Source organism: Gymnoscopelus braueri (genome assembly GCF_963280865.1).
Source record: "Gymnoscopelus braueri genome assembly, chromosome: 20".
Classification (NCBI taxonomy): Eukaryota; Metazoa; Chordata; class Actinopteri; order Myctophiformes; family Myctophidae; genus Gymnoscopelus; species Gymnoscopelus braueri.
In genome coordinates this window covers 46,029,797-46,042,661 of record NC_137622.1, presented here as the reverse complement: position 1 = coordinate 46,042,661, position 12,865 = coordinate 46,029,797, and the positions used below count along the sequence as shown (strand labels likewise).

The following is a 12,865-nucleotide window of genomic DNA, read 5'->3' as shown; positions in this document are numbered from 1 at the left end:
ATGTTATACCTCATGCAAAGCCAACCTCCTGTTGAGGTGACTGTGACCTCACTTACCCTATTGGGGTGAGCCTATCAGTGTGTAGATGTACCCTATATAAACATGTGTGTGCCCTTTTCCACTGTATCTGTCCTGATGAAGGTCTGAACAGGCCCAAACGTTGACAAACGCAATAAATACAAAGCAGAGCTTTTTGCAGTAACGTTTAAAATGCACTTTATTATTGTCTACAGAATACACAGCCCTATATGTCACTTTATTATTTACTGTATCTCCTTTTTAGGAGACGAGTTTACTACACATGAAGTATGTTTTTGTTCATGGACTTAAGTTGAACGTTTGAGCTTTGCTGTGCAGTGTTCACATGTGCAGTGTTCACTGTGCAGTGTTCACATGTGCAGTGTTCACTGTGCAGTGTTCACATGTGCAGTGTTCACTGTGCAGTGTTCACATGTGCAGTGTTCACTGTGCAGTGTTCACATGTGCAGTGTTCACTGTGCAGTGTTCACATGTGCAGTGTTCACTGTGCAGTGTTCACTGTGCAGTGTTCACTGTGCAGTGTTCACTGTGCAGTGTTCACATGTGCAGTGTTCACTGTGCAGTGTTCACTGTGCAGTGTTCACTGTGCAGTGTTCACTGTGCAGTGTTCACTGTGCAGTGTTCACTGTGCAGTGTTCACATGTGCAGTGTTCACTGTGCAGTGTTCACATGTGCAGTGTTCACTGTGCAGTGTTCACTGTGCAGTGTTCACTGTGCAGTGTTCACATGTGCAGTGTTCACTGTGCAGTGTTCACATGTGCAGTGTTCACATGTGCAGTGTTCACTGTGCAGTGTTCACTGTGCAGTGTTCACATGTGCAGTGTTCACTGTGCAGTGTTCACATGTGCAGTGTTCACATGTGCAGTGTTCACTGTGCAGTGTTCACTGTGCAGTGTTCACTGTGCAGTGTTCACATGTGCAGTGTTCACTGTGCAGTGTTCACATGTGCAGTGTTCACTGTGCAGTGTTCACATGTGCAGTGAACACTGTGCAGTGTTCACATGTGCAGTGTTCACTGTGCAGTGTTCACATGTGCAGTGTTCACTGTGCAGTGTTCACATGTGGGTCTACTTGAAGTGGAAAGTTTCTCCACGATGAGTGATGACTGTTTGACTGCTTAAAACGATTGATTTCAAGAGGTGGATCTTCTTACATGATTCGTCACATCACAGTTTGGAAACCAATGTGTGTTTGGTGGGGATCTTTTCCTTCAAATTTTATGATGTATGAGGTTACATTTGGTTTTGCACATTCGGTTAAAATACTTTTTACTTTTACTCTACATTTCAGAGCCTGTATTTTTTACTTTTAGTTGAGTGATTATTGAAATGAGTACTTCTACTTTTACAAAGTCGTTTTTACACAAGTAATTGTACTTCTACTCGAGTACAGAATGTCAGTACTTTTCCCATCTCTGCAGAGGACTGATGGGTCCTTGAAATAGAAATGATAAAACTCCCTGTAGGCTGCAGTCGCTCATTATAACCAGCAGGTGTCATCAGAAAACCATTTCATAGACTTTTTAGACATCTGAAGATATCTGAACTATCATCAAAAGTATACTCGCAGAATCTAATGTAAAAGTACTCTTTGTGCAGAATGGTTAATTTAAAAAAAATAAATGATTGTATGTATTGTAATTAGTAATGAGTTAATGTGTTCATTGTATTTAAAGGGACAAATGTCATGTCAGTGGCTCTGAAGATGAAGAACTATTTCTGTTTGACATGTAGCAGTGAAAAGACTCCTACGTAGTTATTGTAGAGTCAATATCATATATACACATATATACACACTACCTTTTTATTCTTCGTCTCATAATGTACTCTATAGAACAAATACAATAGACAGTGTGTTGTTTTTATACAGTTTACAAGTCATCAAGACGCTGGAAATGTAGCTGTTGATAATAATAATAATAATAATAATAATAATAATAATAAGTTGGGACACCTGTAGGATTTTTTTGCATCGACTTTCAACTTCAGTGCTTCTCAAACTTTATTATTATGACATTACAAAATTATTATGTATTTAGGTTAAATAAATTAATATGTATTTATATAAATTAAAGGTAGGGTAAGTGATTTGCTTTGGTTAAGATAAGTGTTAAATAGCTCTATATTGTGATAGTAATCATTGCTATAGAGTGTTTGTTCAGTAAAAGGAGTCTCCATGTCTCTACAGCTCTTTATTAAACAGAAAATGCATTTTCAGTGCTCTCTCCTGATTGGCTTAAATGTTGTCACCTTCCTGAAAATGTACTATATTCTGTTTACTAACGAGCTGGAGAGACCCCTGTGACTTTAATATGTATTTATATATGTATTTATATAAATTATTATCTATTTTCATAAAATAATATGTATTCTAACTATTTCCCCCATCTTTTTCGACCAACTCTCATTGGAGTCTTAAAGAATAGGTCATCTGCTATAGAAGATGCAACTGTTATTCAGTTTTTCTGCAACCAGTTCTTTGTGAAAGTTGCCAGTAGGATCTTAATCAGATATGAATCATCCTGACTCAGTCCATCTGGGATTTGTCCCAAAGATACAAGGATACAAATGTAGCTGATACTGAAACCCAGAATGTTTTAAATAAGCGTTGATACTTCCTCCCAGAAAGGTTGAATTACAGGCAGAGTTCATGGTGGACATTTTTGTCAAAATTCTATTGTTGCCATGGTCATACAAATCTGAGCAGAAACAGAGCTAAATGTATACTAATGCTGTGGTCCTCAAAGTGGGTTGAGGGACCTTCGGCGTCCTTGAAGGTGGTCCAAATGGAACAATACAGGTCTGTAACTCTGACCCAGCTACCCCCCTCGCCCCCCTCCCCCCCCTCCCCCCTCCTAAAACTGTCTATTGTACATATTTTCTTGTTTTTCATACCAGTAACCTGTAAGCTGATTGTATGGCGTTCTGCATAGTAGTATATATTTGTATGTCTTAAATGTCATCATGATTTCAGTGCACAGGGATCTCATTTTAAATAAGCCAAGTGCTTATGAGCGCTCCAGTTTAGAGGACCCTGTATTGTGAATTGTACTTTCATGTACTTTTACCATGTATTTCTAAATAAAGTATTCAATCAATCAATCAAAGCTAAACATACAAGTAGAATCTAAATCAGTTTAACCACTTTAACTTTATATACATCATTATATATATGTATATAATGTTACATTTGAAAAAGAAAACAAAGACAATTATAGTTAAAATGGGGATATTGACAGTTTTGAAAATGTATGTCAGGCATATGGATTGGCTAGGTAGGACCTTTATAGATATTTACAGTTAAGGGATTATTATTTTTTTGCAAAAAGATAAAAGAGTCTAATCCAGGGGCCACACCAATTATTAATATATTTACTGATGCTTATAACTCAGGAAGTAATTCTTTATCACTCCCAAACAAGTCTATTATTATTTGGATCATAAGACCTAAACACCAATTAAATTATTGAATGTCAGTCCAGGTTTTCTTCATATTATGTTACATAATACATAATTTATGTATGACACTGATTTACTATGACTGTATCTGTATGGCACATGTACTATATAGTACATAAAAACAATGGAATGTACTTTATTTTTGACTTAATGTGTTCATTGTATTAACTCGTTACATTTTAACACAAGTATCTGTATTTTCTACTCCGTACATTTTCAAAACAGGCTCGTTACTGTAATTTGAATGCATGAAAATGATTTAAAATAATATTAATATATATCTTTTTAGACCAGAATAGCTGGTTCCAGGCTCCGCCAATCGTATGAAGCGTTACTCGCGGTCCCTACATCCCAGCTTGTGATTGGCTCTCTGTCAATGTTGTGAAATGTCATTGGCTGTAAACCCGGAAACACAGACAACCACCAAAGATTGTTAATTTATGAAGATCCACCATCCCGACTGGAGCCACTAGAGGCGACATGGTACATAAACCCTACACATGGTCTCCTAGTGGGCGCCGGCGTCTGACGGCAAATCTCGCGAACGTCCAATGTTTCGCTGTTTACTGGCGCTAGATCCCGCGAGAGTGTGTTGCTGGGACAGAGAAATGTCAATAATAAGGTAGATTTTCTCCTGATTCAGTCTCTCTGAAAAAATACATTTTAGTGTGAAAAATGTTGTACATATTATTTATGTGTCTTGTGACGATCTGGTCCAATATTTAGTTCAGTGACCATGGAGCTATAGAATGGTTTAGAAGCTGTAATAATAATAATAATAATAATAATAATAATAATAATAATAATAATAATAATAATAATAATAATAATAATAATAAAGAATGGTTCAGAAGCTGTGTTCACGTTCACTCTCCCATTAGCTTTAGAATGAATAGACTCCAACATGCTTCCGGTCTGTTAAAAAAGCGTCCCGCCCACTTCACACAGAAACAGGAAGTAAAGTGGAGATGGTGGGTCTTTATTTCCCTAAACCTATGTGACGCATCCTACTGGGTCTCGGTTCTCCGTTCTGAATCCCCATAGACGTGTTATAATGTAATAACAAGAAGTGTGTTCCATAAATAAACTAATAACCCGGAGGTTTGACTCTTATGGATATGAAGCATCAACTGACGGTGAGAAAACATTCATGTTACTTCAGACAAAATGAGTTAAATTTTCTCCATAAACAGACTGTATGAAATATGAGTGACTGACTATCATAAACAATACAAAGCCTCATCGACAACAGCGCCGAGACACTTTGTTTATTTATGGATCATAATTCATATATGAGACGATTTGAAGACCCGATGTTATTCTCTCTAGAGAAATGACTTCCACGACCCAGAGGATGAGCCAGTGACGTCAGGACTTCTGTACTCTATGATGACAAGCCAATGGCTTTCTTGGGTTTTTTAATTCCTATTAGCCATAGTGGTGGAAAAAGTACTGAAATGTTTTACTTAAGTAAAAGTATCAATACTGCAATGTAGAAATACTCTGTTACAAGTAAAAGTCCCAAAATGTACTTGAGTAAAAGTACAAAAGTATTGGCATCAAAATATACTTAAAGTACCAAAAGTAAAAGTACTCTTATTATGCAGTTTCACAAGTTATCATGTCTCTAAAATGTATAAAAAATCTCTTGAAAATAGCAGATCTACAAGCTCACAACGCGTCGCATTTTGAGCTTGTAGATCTGCTATTTTCAAATAGACAAAGTTTAAATACTGAAGTGGTTAATGTATATGTGTTGTAATAATTCAAGTAACTAGTAAAGTAAACATTCCCATGTGAGTATATATACCACTCTGTTTTTAAACTGATTGACTGCATGAGGTGATATTAGTCATCAATTCATGTCTTATTTACCATTAAGGACAGATTAAAATGGACTATTTTATAATTAATGTTTCCACTAACTACACACACACACACACACACACACACACGCACACGCACACGCACACACACACACTTTATATTTGTGATGATGTTGTATTTTGGTTTTATTGTTTATGCTCTGTTGATGAATTGAATTGAATATATAGGACCTCAATGGAAACAAGTTGTGTTCTCCTTTTAGACTAAGTGTTTGACTGTACTGTGATGTTTGTATTTATGTCTAATAAAATATTCAATCAATCAATCAAGGCTAATAGTCCATGAGCCAGACAAGATTTCATTATCGAAAGAGTGGGCAAAACCAAACCTATATTAAATTGTTCATAGGGTCAATACGAGTAAATAAATATATGATAACCTCTCCACAGGAGCAGCTTTTTCATAGTTATCACACATTTTGTTATTTTCCCCATACGTACATGACAGGTGAAAAAATGACAACATTTAAAAAATAGTTATCATAATGAAACTTCCTGAGTTGATTACTTACATGAAGACAATGATGTATCGTATTACAAGTTTTCTGAAATTGTATATTTAAATATGCAAATTGAGCATTAGGAAAGTATGCCCGAATTTGCATAACTTTCCAGAATCAACATTGGAACATTGGACAAAGCCAGAGTCAACATACTTATTTCATTTTGTTAAGATGTTGAGGTCAAAGGTTTTTAACGAGGGAATATTCAATATCTGGCTCAATTTTTGGGCTCTGGCTCATGGACTAAATGCTTAATTTGCATATTTAAATATACAATTTCAGAAAACGTGTAATACGATAAATCATTGTCTTCATGTAAGTAATCAACTGGGGAAGTTTCATTATGATAACTATTTTTTAAATATTGTCATTTTTTCACCTGTCATGTACGTATGGGGAAAATAACAAAATGTGTGATAACCATGAAAAAGCTGCTCCTGTGGAAAGGTTATAATATATTTATTTACTCGTATTGACCCTATGAACAATTTAATATAGGTTTGGTTTTGCCCACTCTTTCGATAATCATTGCACAATTTTGGGGCTCTGGCTCATGGACTATAAGCTCCAGCAGCTCTGCATACTGTGGGTCTTTGGTAGATGCTCTTCAGGCAGGACTAGAAAGGTGTTTTGGATGCTTGGTGATCCAGAGGTTCAGGACCTGCTGGACACGTGATGAAGACATCCTATAACATGGTAAATGCTGCTGATGCTCTTTACTTTATTGATGATGAGGACATTTTGTCATTTGAAGTGTCCATAATGTACTGAGATATTGTTTCTGTCAATGTAAGTCATGTTTACTTGTGAAAACTAAATGACAACCTTTACTAATCCTCATGTGTATGAAAAGTATTTTTGCAAAACATAGCATTAAAATGTCTAATTATAGATTGATAAAAAAATTATAATAATCTAATTAATTAGAGGCTTTGTAATTAATTAATGAAAATTAATAGCATGTTTAATATCAATATTTGACCTGAGAAGCAATTTATTTTCAGTTAAAACAGATTTTAGTATATGAGTGAATACATGAGTTTAAGCAACAAAATATAGTAGTTTTTTATCAAGGTGGTTCTAAACAGACCAACATATCAGTGCAAGTTTTACCATAAAGTGCATCAATTATAGGAATCTATTCAGAGATTCAGGAAGACTATATGAATTCAAGGACCTTCTGTAGACTCAAACACAAGTAAAACACAATACTTTCAAGAACATTCCAGAACAGTGGAAACCCTGACCATTAGGAGAAATAAAAATAAAGATGTCTTGATTGACCTTATTGTCCAATATCCTGTATGAACAAACCAGACTAACACAAACAAAACCCTGTTGCTTCAAAGGCCATAACACTACCAACAATTTACTTCGTCTATATTGATTTAAAAACATTAAATAAGACAGACCCCTTCAGTCCAACCCTCCCTCATTATTCTTGGACAATATAATAAACAGACCAGCGGTCTTGGTGCAGCGGTATGATCGCTACGTCTGAAACTCGTTCAGTGAGAAAACTAAGCGTGGTTAAAATGAGTTTTATCGCGTTAATCTTCTGTAATTAATTCATCAGTTAAAGTCCCAGCTCTTAGTCTAATTCCATGATGTATTGTTTTTATAGGTATTAAAACAGTGTTTATTGGGGAAAAGCTTAAATCCTTTGGTTTTGTGGTTTTGTTATTCCATAGGCCTCGACTACATCCAAAGCCATCTGAAGGATCAACCCACGGTGCATTCAGGTCCCAGTCTTCAGATGAGGATGACTTCTTCTCCACCATCAAGCAGGGTAAATAATGCACATGAAAACACAAGCAGCTGCAGTCCTACCTGACCGGTCCAGATGATACCATGAACGTCCTCTAGTCTTTACATCAGTGTGACACCTGGCTCTCAAGCTCAACACTGGATTGATTGAATTCTTTATTTATTCAGAAAAAAAGCACATAAAGTACAGTTTAAATACAAGGTCAACTAAATAGGATTGAAAAGCCTATGAAAGCCTAATGGCTTGTTTCAAATGGGGTCCATGTACTCAATTCATAGTGAAAACACCACTACCTGCCTCAGCTGCCTGTGATCATAATCTGCTCATTAATGTGTTTTAGTCCGGCTGAGATAATGACCTCTCACCTCAGGGACAAGACACACAGAGGAACTTATGGACAGTTCTACCTCCATTCAGAAAGTGTCTAAATACTATTTCATTGAGCAGCTAGCATGGCTCTAGAGTAACCTCATTGTGTTATGTGATACTGTAAGTAAGTACATTTTATTTATATAGCACTTCTCACAGAGAGGACTCACAAAGTGCTTCACATACAGAGATATTAAAAACAAAACAAGGTATTAAAGCAGGTAGAACAGAAGAAGCTCTACAATTCATCTCAATCAGGACAGCAAATAACACAAACGTGTAAATAACATCATGTAACATGTGTAAAAGCTTGTTGAAATAGCAGCGTTTTAAGGTTGTTCTTAAACATGTCCACAGAGGCTGTAGTTCTCCAGACATGTGGAAGAGCGTTCTAAAGCCTGGGAGCTACAGCCTGAAAGGCTCTGTCTCCTTTAGTTCTTAGATTAGTGTGTGAACTGTTACCAGACCCTGTTCAGCAGACCTTAGGGCCCTCCCTGGTACATAACGTGGGACCAGGTCGGTTAGGTATTCTGGGGCCTGACCATGCAGAGCTCTATAGGTGACTCACCAGGACCTTGAAATGGACCCTGAAGTTTACAGGAAGCTGTAGTTCTCAGATGGACTCAAACTCAACGTTACGAGTCTCTAAGTTTGTAGTAATCATTGTAATAATAAACTGATCACTGGTTAGTTTTGAGATGCACGGTGCAGAAGGGCTGGTGGAGATGGAGAGAACCTGAAGGTGAAAAATGGATGAGCAGAGGAGAAGATAGGCAGAAGAAACGGGAGGTGGACAGGGATTGGAAAGGAGAAGATGGGTGGAAAATAAGAGGAAGGAAGGTGATGGGGTAACGTTTAAAATGCACTTTATTATTGTTTACAGAATGCACTTTATTATTTACTGTGTCTCCTTTTAGGAGAGGAGTTTACTACACATGAAGTTTGTTTTTGTGTATGTACTTAACTCTCTCAGTGCCAGGCCCCGAGTTATCCCGAGTTTTAGGGTTATACAATTAAATTCAAAGGGCTTTTTTGGCATGAGAAAACATACGTTTACATTGCCAAAGCAGAAAGCACAATACAACAATACAGCAATACAATCAAAACAAGAAATATGTACATTTGAAAGTCAGAATCTTCAATAGATCAATTTCTATGTACCAAGATCACTGGGTGCAGGTATAGTGCCGGAATATACACAATGATTAGTCTTTAGGGTGGTTGTGTTCCGTTTGATATCCTTCTCCTATCACAGCAACCCTCAGTGCCAGAAGGAGAAATCCAGAGTAAAAAAAAAAATCAGAACCCAAGACATCATTATTTGAAGATTTGCAGCTCCATCCACTCTTTGTTTAACCTATAACTGAAAAAGGCTGTATCTCGCTTCCTAAGCACTCTTTGAAAAAAAAAAAAAAAAAAAGTTGGCTTTTTAGTTAGTTTTTATTTCATTGGCACTGAAAGAGTTATGTTGAACGTTTGAGCTTCACTGTAAGTAAGTTTCTCTATGTCTAGAATGCACAGCCATACGTCACTTTACTGCATCTCCTTTAGGAGACAATAGTTTAATTACTAAACATTAAGTGTTTTTGAGGTTACAGTTGGCTTTGCACATCCGGTAAAAATACTTTTTACCTTTACTCTTAAAGTACATTTCAGAGCCTGTACTTTTTTACTTTTACTTGAGTAATTATTTGAATGAGTACTTCTACTTTTACCAAAGTAGTAATTGTACTTCTACTCGAGTACAGAATGTCAGTACTTTTCCCATCTCTGCAGAGGACTGATGGGTCCTTGAAATAGAAATGATAAAACTCCCTGTAGGCTGCAGTCGCTCATTATAACCAGCAGGTGTCATCAGAAAAACATTTCATAGACTGATAGACTTTTTAGACCATTGGTTCTCAAAGTGGGAGCAGAGGAAAAGTAGTTAACCACTTTATCCATTTATAAGTTGGCTATTCAAAAATGGCAGATCTACAAGTAGTTTTTTTTACTTTCTTTTTTTTAAATCTTGAAATTCTTTTGAACATTTTGCATTTGCAACACAAATCTTCTCTTCTGGGGGTCCCTGGCTCAAAATATCTTCAGATGGGGGTCTGTGGACACATGTATATCAATTTGGGGAAAAGTTTTAGGACCATGTTTTAGACAACTGAAGATATCTGAACTATCATTAAAAGTATTCTCACAGCATCTAATGTAAAAGTACTCTTTATGCAGAATGGTTCATTTAACCATTAAATGATTGGATTGTAATTAGTAATGAGTTAATGTGTTTATTGTATTTAATGGGAAAAGACTCCTAAGCTAAGATAAACATGAAAAATATTGATTTGCATTATATTCAGTGGAGAATCCACTCATTAGATTTAGAGATCAGATCCAACAATGCATTTCCCAGGTGGAGATATGAATGTATCCCAAGCCCAAAACGCGTCATTTAGTTTTTTTGCTATTTTTAAATTGGAATCCTGATTTTGTTTTTTTGCTATCTTTGAATGCTACAAGTTCAAAACACACGTTTTGAGCTTGTAGATCGGCTATTTTTGCTACTTTTGAGAGACATAGAATGGCGAAAAAATACGGAGATAAGAGGTTTCTGCCCGACAGTATATGTAATATGTTCCTCTGGAATGAGTGTGAAATATAATGGCCCTCTACATCAAAGTTGCATCACCCCTGATATAGACCAATAATCACAATACTGTATTATGACAATAACTTTAAATAATCATTACTTGTGATACTTATATTATTATCACTTCCATGACCAAGAAGATTATGATGAGCAAAAAGACAGATGTAACAGTAAATATAACAGACTAGATCTGACCATCATAGTAAAGACTATATATCTATGTATTTATGTATATATATATATGTGTATTTATATATATATATATATATATATATATATATATATTTATATATATATATATATATATATATATATATATATATATATATATATGTGTGTATGTACATGTATATATGTATGTATATATGTATGTATGTATGTATGTATGTATGTATATATATATATATGTGTATGTATATGTATATATGTAGCAGAGTGGACATAGTCTCTCCTCTGCCACCTCCTCATAGTCTCCTCCCACTCTATAATGACAGACATCTGACACCTGTGTTATTGAGAGCTGTATGCAGACAGCAGAGAGAGCTTCTCTACTGACTTATCTCCATGGCTTCTGTCAAAGCTTTGGCTTTAAGCAGTTATCAGTGCAGGTATGTTTGTTTCTTTGTGTTATTTCAGCTATCATGAGCTGTATCATGGTGCGTATTGTGAACTTAGTTTGTTTAGTTTCAGCCTCCAGGTGTAGGGGCGGCCATAGCTGAGTGGTTAGTGAGCCCGCCTAGGGAGCCAGAGGGCCTGGTTGCTCCAGGTACGATTCCAGGCCAGGCCAGCAAATGTGTCGATGAAATGAAATTTGTCCCTGAACAAGACTCTTAACCCCTAATTGCTCACAGGCCCTCATTGGAAACAAGACCGTAAGGACTTTCATGAACGGACCTGTTAAAGGAATGATCCTTATCCTAACCTGGTTGCATTCAATGGCCTACTTGGAGAGTGTGTGTCTGTGTGTGTGTGTGTGTGTGTGTGTGTGTGTGTGTGTGTGTGTGTGTGTGAAAGCCATGTATGGCAGGTAATCCTCCCCCAAATTCATAGCATGATAAATGATCACCTTGTAGCATCAGGTAAATCAGTAAATTGCATGGTTGTGTTGTGACCTACCAGTGCAGTGTGTACCAGTGCAACCCGATCGCCAGAGAATTAGTATACATTGCACGGATCCAGTGCACGTCATTCCGTGCATAGTCGCCTAGAAACCCCGAAATTCCGTGCATATGTACATCTCTCCCTTTGTGACAAAACCATTTCGGAGGCGCGCAGTCTCAAGGGAATTGTCGCCACGTAAAGGGCCACCGAGCGAGCTAAAGCGAGCGAGTTGCCGTCCCGAACGTTGCGACATTCCCTTGTTCCTACTCAGCGCCGTTTGAGTTATGTACCGATAGGCACAGAATCGTAAATTTTGTTGTGGGGACTGCTCTGCTTCCGGGTTTTTCCGGGTTGCGACTGGTTACGCCCACCGTGGGACTCGCCGTACATATGCACGGAATTTCTGGGTTTCTAGGCGACTATGCACGGAATGACGTGCACTGGATCCGTGCAATGTATACTAATTCTCTGGCGATCAGGCTGACCAGTGACTGATGACGCTGCTGCTCTGTTTGGGCTGAAACATGAGCTAACCCAACCAGAACCCTCATTGTGGCCTATAGTGTGTGCCAAAAATCCTGAAGGGGGCGTCAACAAGTGTCATTTGGTAGTGGCAACATTGCCCCCCCCCCACAAGTATGTTTGCAGCTACTATGCCACCCCCCCGTGGTAACGACACGTTGGCAAGCACTATACTACAGACACTACTTGGTCTTAATGCTTTGCATCTGTGGCCTGCATGGTCATATTGGTGTGAAATGAAGTTTGTGTTGTTCTGTCTCACTCTGATTATATTTTGAAGTCTTTATGTTTAATTCATCTTTTTTTCTGGTTTAGGACTTGATGTGAACCCAGGCTGGGTACAGCGCTGCCTGGTGGTGATGGTGGCCCTCGTCGCCGTGTGCTGTAGAAACCCACCTGTGTGTGAGGAGCTGTGTCCCCTCACTGGTAACCCCCCCGACCCAGGTCTAGTATGTTCTGTTTAGTATCATGTTCTGTTCTGTTATGATTTAATGTAGTATATGATATTTACAGTTCATTGTGAGTCTGTGTTGCCACCCTGTCACCCTGTCACCCTGTCACCCTGTCACCCTGTCACCGTG

At 37.5% G+C, this 12,865-nt stretch overlaps 1 long non-coding RNA gene across 1 annotated transcript; it reads left to right on the top strand.

Moving 5' to 3' along the window:
- The first annotated feature begins 4,554 nt into the window (after positions 1–4,554).
- LOC308076256 lies at positions 4,555–12,865 on the top strand. Its single transcript, XR_013932274.1, has 3 exons — positions 4,555–4,633; positions 7,578–7,675; positions 12,600–12,865. It is a non-coding gene; the product is annotated as an uncharacterized lncRNA (long non-coding RNA).